General features: G+C 43.4%; 1 protein-coding gene across 5 annotated transcripts in view; it reads left to right on the top strand.

Moving 5' to 3' along the window:
• The window catches only part of LOC108596112 (nesprin-1), a 51,565-nt gene that overhangs the window by 15,918 nt on the left and 22,662 nt on the right, over window positions 1-12,985 (top strand). The window lies entirely within an intron of this gene.

Raw genomic sequence — 12,985 nt, 5'->3', positions numbered from 1 at the left:
CTAAAGAACAGGAAATAATAACAACAACTGTTACCACGAAGACAACTGTGACAGAAATGGTCAATGAATCTGCAACAGAGGAGCAACCAAAGGCTGTGGAACCTGCAAAGAAACCAGAGGAGCCCAAGAAACCCGCTTATGCTGGCCTTCCTGTTGATGAGTCAACCAGCACATGGATGGAAGTTCTGGATGAGCCAATGACTTTCTCTGATGATGAGGAAGAACCTGCAGTTACAACGACAATCACCAAGACAATCGTCGAAAAGGTCGTTCCTTCGACAACTGAAACAATCGAAATCGTCCAACCGACCAGTGAGCAACAGGAAATAATAACAACAACTGTTACCACGAAGACAACTGTGACAGAAACGGTCAATGAATCTGCACCAAAGGAACAACCTAAAACTGAGGAACCTGCAAAGAAACCAGAAGAGCCCAATAAACCCGCCTATGCTGGCCTCCCTGTTGATGAGTCCACCAGCACATGGATGGAAGTTCTGGATGAGCCAATGACTTTCTCTGATGATGAAGTAGAACCTGCAGTTACAACGACAATCACCAAGACAGTCGTCGAAAAGGTCGTTCCTTCGACAACTCAAACAATCGAAATAGTCCAACCGTCTAGTGAGCAACAGGAAATCACAACAACAACTGTTACCACGAGGACAACTGTGACAGAAACGGTCAATGAATCTGCACCAAAGGAACAACCTAAGAAAACCAGAAGAGCTCAAGAAACCAGAAGAACCCAAGAAACCCGCATATGCTGGCCTCCCTGTTGATGAGTCAACCAGCTCATGGATGGATGTTCTGGATGAGCCAATGACTTTCTCTGATGATGAAGAAGAGCCTGCAGTTACAACGACAACCACCAAGACAGTCGTGGAAAAGGTCGCTCCTTCGACAACTCAAACAATCGAAATCGTCCAACCGACCAGTGAGCAACAGGAAACAATAACAACAACTGTTACCACGAAGACAACTGTGACAGAAACGGTCAATGAATCTGCACCAAAGGAACAACCTAAAACTGAGGAACCTGCAAAGAAACCAGAGGAGCCCAAGAAACCCGCTTATGCTGGCCTTCCTGTTGATGAGTCAACCAGCACATGGATGGAAGTTCTGGATGAGCCAATGACTTTCTCTGACGATGAAGAAGAACCTGCAGTTACAACGACAACCACAAAGACAGTCGTGGAAAAGGTCGTTCCTTCGACAACTCAAACAATCGAAATCGTCCAACCGTCTAGTGAGCAACAGGAAATAATAACAACAACTGTTACCACAAAGACAACTGTGACAGAAACGGTCAATGAATCTGCACCAAAGGAACAACCTAAAAAGGCTGTGGAACCTGCAAAGAAACCAGAGGAGCCCAAGAAACCCGCTTATGCTGGCCTTCCTGTTGATGAGTCAACCAGCACATGGATGGAAGTTCTGGATGAGCCAATGACTTTCTCTGACGATGAAGAAGAACCTGCAGTTACAACGACAACCACAAAGACAGTCGTGGAAAAGGTCGTTCCTTCGACAACTCAAACAATCGAAATCGTCCAACCGACCAGTGAGCAACAGGAAATAATAACAACAACTGTTACCACGAAGACAACTGTGACAGAAATGGTCAATGAATCTGCAACAGAGGAGCAACCAAAGGCTGTGGAACCTGCAAAGAAACCAGAGGAGCCCAAGAAACCCGCTTATGCTGGCCTTCCTGTTGATGAGTCAACCAGCACATGGATGGAAGTTCTGGATGAGCCAATGACTTTCTCTGATGATGAAGTAGAACCTGCAGTTACAACGACAATCACCAAGACAGTCGTCGAAAAGGTCGTTCCTTCGACAACTCAAACAATCGAAATAGTCCAACCGTCTAGTGAGCAACAGGAAATCACAACAACAACTGTTACCACGAGGACAACTGTGACAGAAACGGTCAATGAATCTGCACCAAAGGAACAGCCTAAGACTGAGGAACCTGAGAAGAAACCAGAAGAGCTCAAGAAACCCGCCTATGCTGGCCTCCCTGTTGATGAGTCTACCAGCACATGGATGGAAGTTCTGGATGAACCAATGACTTTCTCTGACGATGAAGAAGAACCTGCAGTTACAACGACAACCACAAAGACAGTCGTGGAAAAGGTCGTTCCTTCGACAACTCAAACAATCGAAATCGTCCAACCGTCTAGTGAGCAACAGGAAATAATAACAACAACTGTTACCACGAAAACAACTGTGACAGACACCGTCAGTGAATCTGCAGCAAAGGAGCAACCAAAGGCTGAGGAACCTGTAAGGAAACCCAAAGAGCAAAAACAGCCTAAGTCTATTGAACTAGAATCAACCAAAACCGCAATTGAAGAAGAAGGTCTTCGCACAACAACTGTAACGCAATCAGTTAGTGAAGGTCCAATTGATACATGGTCCAGTATATTAGAGGACTCAATTCCTGGCTCAACAAACATGGCTTTCAAATCCACTTTATCTGCGGATGCCCCAGAGTTTACGCCATCATATCTACGACATGTTCACGCTGATCAGACTAATACTTTCCTTGCGAATGAGAGAGTGTATAACGAGTTTATTCCTAGAAATCGATTGGAGCCTGTAGAGATCCATCAGAAAAAGGCTAAGAAACCAAAAGCATCAAAGCGTCAGAAGAAGACAACAGACAATCTTCAAGACACTATTGTGGCTTCGACAGTTACTCTACCAGAGCCATTGGAATCTGAGGAAACTATTCAACATACTGTCTGGGAAAATAACCGGGATGGAAAGTCTTACGCAGATGTCTTGTTTAATGCTGAATTACAGAGGACAGAGGTCCAAGAGCTTCCCAGCTCTACTGTTACTAAACCCACTCAGTCTGTAATTGAAAAGCTGCCGAAAAAGACGGAAATGCACAAAAAACCGGAAAAGACGATTAAGCCTACAATAGACAGTTCTAAGGAACCTTCTTCTGATGAGCGAGATAATAAAAATTCGTCAGATATGAGTTGGTCTGCTTTAGTACAAAGACCAGGGGAATGGTTGGATACAACTATAATTCAAAAGGAGAAGGTGCAACCTATCGCAGTCCAAGATGACAAACTTCCGAAAAAGATTGAGAAGGCTGAACGTAAATCTACAAAAACGAAAAAATCTAAGAAACCTAAGGAAACATTTGTTGAACCAACCTCGACCACTTCCGAAGATGAAAAGCCTGATATTGTTGAATCAGTATTGAAGCATTCCTCGCCAACCATTACACCTCAAGAAGAATCGCCGAAGCAAGCAGAACCACAATCAAGTGAATTTTCTTGGGCTGCCCTTGTCAAAAAGCCAGGTGAATGGGTTGATACAACAGTTAAGTATTTAACAACTCATACCGAGAAGTCAGAGCGTAGTCATAAAGAACCTGAAAAACTTGAAAAACCTGCAAAGACTAAAAAACCGAAAAAGACGTCTCGTGTTGAAGCTAAAAAGCAAGAACGTTCCGAAAGTCCCAACTATGACCAAACAATAAAAGAACCTATTGCTCCTGTTGAATCAGAGCCAGAGATTCAGACTGAAGTCTCAATGCCGGAAACTAGCTCTTCTGACTCATTTTCATGGGCTTCATTAGTAAAGAAACCTGGGGACTGGATAGACGATATAGAATCTCGCAAGAAGCCAGCTCAAGCTCCAGCTCCGATTAATGAACCAAAGCCAGAGCAGAAACCCCGCAGGGAACGTAAAAGCGTCAAAAAGGATGTTAGAGTGGAAAGAAAACTTACTGAACCTAAAACCAAAACATTGGAACCAGAAGTTATTTCATCAACATCTGAAGAGAGCGATGCTGTTCCGACGCCACCCACCCTTGACGAAAATGTATTAACTTGGGCCAAAATCGCCAGCAAAATTGATAAAATGACAGATTTGCCTCAAAAAGAAAAACCAAAATCCACACAAAAGCAGGCAGTGCTCACACACGATCTTTCATCTAATCGAAGTGTTAAAAATCCAGAAACTCGCGCCAATAATCAGCATTCTGTATCTTGGGCCTCTAAACTTACTCAAAGGACTACTGATTTCATTGAAACAGAAAGAAATTTACCGAAAACTACTGCTCCAAAGAAAATTAAGCCTGTTGATGTTAATAAATCTACCGTAGAGCCTACACCTGGTAAAAAATCATGGGCTGAGATGATTGATGATACTGTCGATGACATTGTAGTAGAGAAAAAGTCATGGAAGGCATTAGTTGATGATGAAGTAGAAATTTCTCTTTCTGCTGATAATACTGACGAGACTAACATAAGTACAATAATGGAAACTATACAAGGCGCTAAGTCAGATCAAGTAAAGACTATTATTGAACCTTTTCTTCCACAACGGAAAACACTAGTAATTACAACGACTACTGTAACAGAAGAGATAAACGAATCTGCACCAAAGGAGCAACCCAAGACTGAATTTACTGCAAATAAACCAGAAGAGCCCAAGAAACTCGCCTATGCTGGCCTCCCTGTGGATGACTCAACCAGCACATGGATGGAAGTTCTGGATGAGCCAATGACTTTCTCTGACGATGAAGAAGAACCTGCAGTTACAACGACAACCACAAAGACAGTCATAGAAAAGGTCGTTCCTTCGACAACTCAAGCAATCGAAATCGTCCAACCGTCTAGTGAGCAACAGGAAATCACAACAACAACTGTTACCACGAAGACAACTGTGACAGAAACGATCAATGAATCTGCACCAAAGGAACAACTTAAGACTGAGGAACCTGCAAAGAAACCAGTAGAGCTCAAGAAACCAGAAGAACCCAAGAAACCTGCCTATGCTGGCCTCCCTGTTGATGAGTCAACCAGCACATGGATGGAAGTTCTGGATGAGCCAATGACTTTCTCTGACGATGAAGAAGAACCTGCAGTTACAACGACAACCACAAAGACAGTCGTGGAAAAGGTCGTTCCTTCGACAACTCAAACAATCGAAATCGTCCAACCGACCAGTGAGCAACAGGAAATAATAACAACAACTGTTACCACAAAGACAACTGTGACAGAAACGGTCAATGAATCTGCACCAAAGGAACAAACCTAAGACTGAGGAACCTGCAAAGAAACCAGAAGAGCTCAAGAAACCAGAAGAACCCAAGAAACCCGCATATGCTGGCCTCCCTGTTGATGAGTCAACCAGCTCATGGATGGATGTTCTGGATGAGCCAATGACTTTCTCTGATGATGAAGAAGAGCCTGCAGTTACAACGACAACCACAAAGACAGTCGTGGAAAAGGTCGTTCCTTCGACAACTCAAACAATCGAAATCGTCCAACCGACCAGTGAGCAACAGGAAATAATAACAACAACTGTTACCACAAAGACAACTGTGACAGAAACGGTCAATGAATCTGCACCAAAGGAACAACTTAAGACTGAGGAACCTGCAAAGAACCAGAAGAGCTCAAGAAACAAGAAGAACCCAAGAAACCCGCATATGCTGGCCTCCCTGTTGATGAGTCAACCAGCTCATGGATGGATGTTCTGGATGAGCCAATGACTTTCTCTGATGATGAAGAAGAGCCTGCAGTTACAACGACAACCACCAAGACAGTCGTGGAAAAGGTCGTTCCTTCGACAACTCAAACAATCGAAATCGTCCAACCGACCAGTGAACAACAGGAAATAATAACAACAACTGTTACCACAAAGACAACTCTGACAGAAACGGTCAATGAATCTGCACCAAAGGAACAACCTAAGACTGAGGAACCTGCAAGGAAACCAGAAGAGCTCAAGAAACAAGAAGAACCCAAGAAACCCGCATATGCTGGCCTCCCTGTTGATGAGTCAACCAGCTCATGGATGGATGTTCTGGATGAGCCAATGACTTTCTCTGATGATGAAGAAGAGCCTGCAGTTACAACGACAACCACCAAGACAGTCGTGGAAAAGGTCGTTCCTGTGGCAACTCAAACAATCGAAATCGTCCAACCGTCTAGTGAGCAACAGGAAATAATAACAACAACTGTTACCACAAAGACAACTGTGACAGAAACGGTCAATGAATCTGCACCAAAGGAACAACCTAAGACTGAGGAACCTGCAAAGAAACCAGTAGAGCTCAAGAAACCAGAAGAACCCAAGAAACCCGCATATGCTGGCCTCCCTGTTGATGAGTCAACCAGCTCATGGATGGATGTTCTGGATGAGCCAATGACTTTCTCTGATGATGAAGAAGAGCCTGCAGTTACAACGACAACCACCAAGACAGTCGTGGAAAAGGTCGTTCCTGTGGCAACTCAAACAATCGAAATCGTCCAACCGTCTAGTGAGCAACAGGAAATAATAACAACTGTTACCACAAAGACAACTGTGACAGAAACGGTCAATGAATCTGCACCAAAGGAACAACCTAAGACTGAGGAACCTGCAAAGAAACCAGAAGAGCTCAAGAAACCAGAAGAACCCAAGAAACCCGCATATGCTGGCCTCCCTGTTGATGAGTCAACCAGCTCATGGATGGATGTTCTGGATGAGCCAATGACTTTCTCTGATGATGAAGAAGAGCCTGCAGTTACAACGACAACCACAAAGACAGTCGTGGAAAAGGTCGTTCCTTCGACAACTCAAACAATCGAAATCGTCCAACCGACCAGTGAACAACAGGAAATAATAACAACAACTGTTACCACAAAGACAACTCTGACAGAAACGGTCAATGAATCTGCACCAAAGGAACAACCTAAGACTGAGGAACCTGCAAAGAAACCAGAAGAGCTCAAGAAACCAGAAGAACCCAAGAAACCCGCATATGCTGGCCTCCCTGTTGATGAGTCAACCAGCTCATGGATGGATGTTCTGGATGAGCCAATGACTTTCTCTGATGATGAAGAAGAGCCTGCAGTTACAACGACAACCACCAAGACAGTCGTGGAAAAGGTCGTTCCTGTGGCAACTCAAACAATCGAAATCGTCCAACCGTCTAGTGAGCAACAGGAAATAATAACAACAACTGTTACCACAAAGACAACTGTGACAGAAACGGTCAATGAATCTGCACCAAAGGAACAACCTAAGACTGAGGAACCTGCAAAGAAACCAGAAGAGCTCAAGAAACCAGAAGAACCCAAGAAACCCGCATATGCTGGCCTCCCTGTTGATGAGTCAACCAGCTCATGGATGGATGTTCTGGATGAGCCAATGACTTTCTCTGATGATGAAGAAGAGCCTGCAGTTACAACGACAACCACCAAGACAGTCGTGGAAAAGGTCGCTCCTTCGACAACTCAAACAATCGAAATCGTCCAACCGACCAGTGAGCAACAGGAAACAATAACAACAACTGTTACCACGAAGACAACTGTGACAGAAACGGTCAATGAATCTGCACCAAAGGAACAACTTAAGACTGAGGAACCTGCAAAGAAACCAGAAGAGCTCAAGAAACCAGAAGAACCCAAGAAACCCGCATATGCTGGCCTCCCTGTTGATGAGTCAACCAGCTCATGGATGGATGTTCTGGATGAGCCAATGACTTTCTCTGATGATGAAGAAGAGCCTGCAGTTACAACGACAACAACCAAGACAGTCGTGGAAAAGGTCGTTCCTTCGACAACTCAAACAATCGAAATCGTCCAACCGACCAGTGAGCAACAGGAAATAATAACAACAACTGTTACCACGAAGACAACTGTGACAGAAACGATCAATGAATCTGCACCAAAGGAACAACCTAAGACTGAGGAGCCTGCAAAGAAACCAGAAGAGCCCAAGAAACCCGCCTATGCTGGCCTTCCTGTTGATGAGTCAACCAGCACATGGATGGAAGTTCTGGATGAGCCAATGACTTTCTCTGACGATGAAGAAGAGCCTGCAGTTACAACGACAACCACAAAGACAGTCGTGGAAAAGGTCGTTCCTTCGACAACTCAAACAATCGAAATCGTCCAACCGACCAGTGAGCAACAGGAAATAATAACAACAACTGTTACCACGAAGACAACTGTGACAGAAACGGTCAGTGAATCTGCACCAAAGGAACAACCTAAGACTGAGGAACCTGCAAAGAAACCAGAAGAGCTCAAGAAACCAGAAGAGCCCAAGAAACCCGCCTATGCTGGCCTCCCTGTTGATGAGTCAACCAGCACATGGATGGAAGTTCTGGATGAGCCAATGACTTTCTCTGACGATGAGGAAGAGCCTGCAGTTACAACGACAATCACCAAGACAGTCGTGGAAAACGTCGTTCCTTCGACAACTCAAACAATCGAAATCGTCCAACCGACCAGTGAGCAACAGGAAATAATAACAACAACTGTTACCACGAAGACAACTGTGACACAAACGGTCAGTGAGTCTGCACATACAGAGCAACCGAAATCCGTGGAATCCCAGAAGAAAACGGGAAAGAAACACGAAGTTCTGAAGGAAATCGCTATAAAGCCTGATGTGAACATTTCAGTAGCCGTGCAGTCGCAGCCCGAGAAGGCTTTGGACCTTGGAAAAGAGATCCCCGTGAAAGATACATCTGAAAGTACAAATATTTGGAAGCAACATTCGTCGTATGCAGAAGTATTAAGACACACAACAAACTTTATTCACGAGGAAAAGAAACTTCTGACAGCTCCAGTTAAAAAGGCTCCAGTTAAAGAGACTCCAGTTAAAGAGACTCCAGTTAAAGAGACTCCTGTTAAAGAGACTCTAGTTAAAGAGGCTCCAGTTTTGAAGACACCAAAGACGAAGAAGGATAAAAAAATTAATAAAACTGAACCGGTGAAAGAAAGTAGCATTGATGTAGCTAGTATTCGTGAAGAATTGGTGTCTCAAGCCATTGATACCCCAGTGGATGACATAGGTAAACATCAACCAAGACCTTCTCTCCACTCATGGTCATCAATAGTGCGCCAGGGAAATGACGAACCGTTATCAATAGATACAAAGCACGATTCAACAACCATAGAAACCATTACAATTACAACGGAATCCATTGCTGCATCTAAAGAAACACTTTCAAGGAAAGACATTAACGAGACAGACGTTTATGAGCAGAAATCAATTATGACAAGTGATAAGCCGAAAAAGCAGAAAACAAAGAAAAATAAGAAGGCAATTGAAATCCCAGTTCAAGATAATATGCAAAATATTGACGATAATGACGTTACAGTTGACTTTACTACAGTTGTTACTGAAAAACAACCGAGTATTCCCAAATCACATGATATTAACGACTTTATTCAAAGAGAGCAGCACTTTTCAACTGCTGTAAACGATAAGCCTAGAAAACAGAAGCCCCAAAAAGACAGTATCTCAGTGAAATTCACCAATATTATGGAACCCAGCCAGGACGAACACACATTTACTCAAAATCCAGCAGAAACCATGCCCTTGGAAGATGTACCAGCTCAGTCTCAATCATGGTCCTCAATAGTTTCCCAAACTATTGAAGAGCAGGAATCTGTCGTCAATTCAAAGGATGTACAGCAATTCATTCACCAAGAGCAAATCGTCTCAGCCCCAGTAATTGAAAAACAAAGAAAACAGAAGCCAAAGAAAGAAAAGACGGACAAGAAACCACAACACCCTAGCGCTAGCGTAAAACCAACCATTATAGCCAGTGTAGAAATTCAGGAAGAGCCAGAAATATCTGAATCTATAGACGAAAAGCCGATTCAAATTGATTCATGGTCTTCAATAGTATCGAAATCTGTAGATATTGCACCCTTAACAACTCAGCCAGGTAGCTCTGAACATCCTGTCGCCAAAAAGGAAACGAAACAGAGGGAACGCACGGCTGATGTAAAACAGATTGTTGTTGAAAGCACTGATATCGCAGAGCATAAGGTACTTGTTGATCGAACATCTTCAACAGAATCTGATTCGAAATTACATGGCAAGCCCAAAAAGCAAAAACAAAAGAAAGAAAAGCATGCCAATCCAGTTTCACAAAAGGAAACAGTCATTTCCAAACCCTCAGAAAAGGAGCACACTGAAGTAGTAATTACAGAACCTTCGACCCATATCCAATCTTGGTCTTCAATTGTTTCACAATCAGAATTACCCTCTACAGCCAAAACAGTTCAAGAATTTATATTACACGAACAGAAAGTTTTGACAGCTCCAGTTAAAGAGGCTCCTGTTAGCGATGAACCTGAAACTAAAACCTCACCGCTGTCGATACCAGAAACAAAAGCACCAGAGGAAGAAGCTTCGGAAACAATTCCACCATTGACACCACTTCCTGAAATCATCAAAGAAAAGCCGTCTGAAGTAATGTCATGGTCATCCATTGTGTCACATGCCGAGAGCGTACCAGTCGTATTATCTGAAACCGAGACTATAACTGTTACACCATCTGAGGATAAAACTAAGAATGCCGACAAACCCAGAAAGCAAAAACAGAAGAAGCAAGTCAAGCCAGACGTAGTACAGCAGGAGCAAAACCCAATAGTTGAAGCCACAATTACTCAACAGGAGGAACAGCCACTGGTTAAGACAGAGCCTAAGTCAGTCATTGAGCATCGCGAAATTACCAATACAGACTTTGAAGTAGAACTGCCTAAACCGTCCACTTGGTCGCATTCTGAAACTCACACCACATCTGAAGTAATGTCGTGGTCATCAATTGTGTCACATACTGTTGACGCACGAGCTGTATTACCTGAAACGGAGACTTTTACTGTTACACTATCTGAGGATAAACCTGAGCACACCACAAAGACTGCCGACAAACCCAAAAAACAAAAACAGAAGAAGCAAGTCAAGCCTGAGATTGTTAAGCAGGAGCCAACTCCAATGGTTGAAGAAACCAGAATTACTCAACAGGAGGTACATGAAGAACCAAAGTGGGAAGTAGAACTGCCTAAGCCCGAACCTTCCGTTTGGTCGCATTCTGAAACTAATGCTCCATCTGAAGTAATGTCATGGTCATCAATTGTGTCACATGCCGAGAGCGTACCAGTCGTAATATCTGAAACCGAGAATACAACTGTTACACTATCTGAGGAGAAAACTAAGAATGCCGACAAACCCAGAAAACAAAAACAGAAGAAGCAAGTCAAGCCAGAGGTAGTACAGCAGGAGCAAAAACCAATAGTTGAAGAAACTACAATTACTCAACAGGAGGTACATGAGGAACCACAATGGGAAATGGAACTGCCTAAGCCCGAACCTTGGTCCCATTCTGAAACTAATGCTCCATCTGAAGTAATGTCATGGTCATCAATTGTGTCACATGCCGAGAGCGTACCAGTCGTAATATCTGAAACCGAGACTACAACTGTTACACTATCTGAGGATAAAACTAAGAATGCCGACAAACCCAGAAAACAAAAACAGAAAAAGCAAGTCAAGCCAGAGGTAGTACAGCAGGAGCAAAAACCAATAGTTGAAGAAACTACAATTACTCAACAGGAGGTACATGAGGAACCACAATGGGAAATGGAACTGCCTAAGCCCGAACCTTGGTCCCATTCTGAAACTAATGCTCCATCTGAAGTGATGTCATGGTCATCAATTGTGTCACATGCCGAGAGCGTACCAGTCGTAATATCTGAAACCGAGACTACAACTGTTACACTATCTGAGGATAAAACTAAGAATGCCGACAAACCTAGAAAACAAAAACAGAAGAAGCAAGTCAAGCCAGAGGTAGTACAGCAGGAGCAAAAACCAATAGTTGCAGAAAGTACAATTACTCAACACGAGGTACATGAGGAACCAGTGGTTAAGACAGAGCCTAAGTCAGTCATTGAGCATCGCGAAATTATCAATACAGACTTTGAAGTAGAACTGCCTAAACCTTCCGCTTGGTCGCATTCTGAAACTCATGCTCCATCTGGAGTAATGTCATGGTCATCAATTGTGTCACATACCGCTGATGCACCAGCTGTATTATCTAAAACGGAGACTGTAACTGTTACACAATCTGAGGATAAACCTGAGCACAACACTAAAACTGCCGACAAACCCAAAAAACAAAAACAGAAGAAGCAAGTCAAGCCTGAGATAGTTAAGCAGGAGCCAAAACCAATAGTTGAAGAAACCACAATTACTCAACAGCAGGTACATGAGGAACCACAGTGGGAAGTAGAGCTGCCTAAGCCCGAACCTTCCGTTTGGTCGCATTCTGAAACTAATGCTCCATCTGAAGTAATGTCATGGTCATCAATTGTGTCACATGCCGAGAGCGTACCAGTCGTAATATCTGAAACCGAGAATACAACTGTTACACTATCTGAGGATAAACCTGAGCACACCACAAAGACTGCCGACAAACCCAAAAAACAAAAACAGAAGAAGCAAGTCAAGCCAGAGGTAGTACAGCAGGAGCAAAAACCAATAGTTGCAGAAACTACAATTACTCAACACGAGGTACATGAGGAACCAGTGGTTAAGACAGAGCCTAAGTCAGTCATTGAGCATCGCGAAATTATCAATACAGACTTTGAAGTAGAACTGCCTAAACCTTCCGCTTGGTCGCATTCTGAAACTCATGCTCCATCTGGAGTAATGTCATGGTCATCAATTGTGTCACATACCGTTGATGCACCAGCTGTATTATCTAAAATGGAGACTGTAACTGTTACACAATCTGAGGATAAAATTGAACTCAACACTAAGACAGTCGACAGACCCAAAAAACAAAAGCAGAAGAAACAAGTCAAGCCAGAGATTGTTCAGCAGGAGCCAAGACCAAAAATTGAGGAAACCAGAATTACTCAACACCAGGTACATGACGAACCACAGGTTAAGACAGAGCCTAAGCATAAGCCAGTAATTGAGCATCGCGAAATTACCAATACAGACTTTGAAGTAGAGCTGCCAAAGCCCAAACCCTCCGTTTGGTCGCTTTCTGAAACTTATGCTGAAGTTGTTAGAAAATCCGGATATGCAGATAACACAAATATCCGCTACCAAAATCAGTCAATTGCTAAACCTGACAGCAAAACCTTTGAGCCAAATATGTCTATAATGCGGCCTGAGAGCCCACCTCTAGTCGAATCTACGGAATTACCCG

This window comes from Drosophila busckii, chromosome 2L (genome assembly GCF_011750605.1).
Source record: "Drosophila busckii strain San Diego stock center, stock number 13000-0081.31 chromosome 2L, ASM1175060v1, whole genome shotgun sequence".
Classification (NCBI taxonomy): domain Eukaryota; kingdom Metazoa; phylum Arthropoda; class Insecta; order Diptera; family Drosophilidae; genus Drosophila; species Drosophila busckii.
Note: the sequence above shows the minus strand (reverse complement) of the source record. Positions and strands in the feature narration are given on the sequence as shown.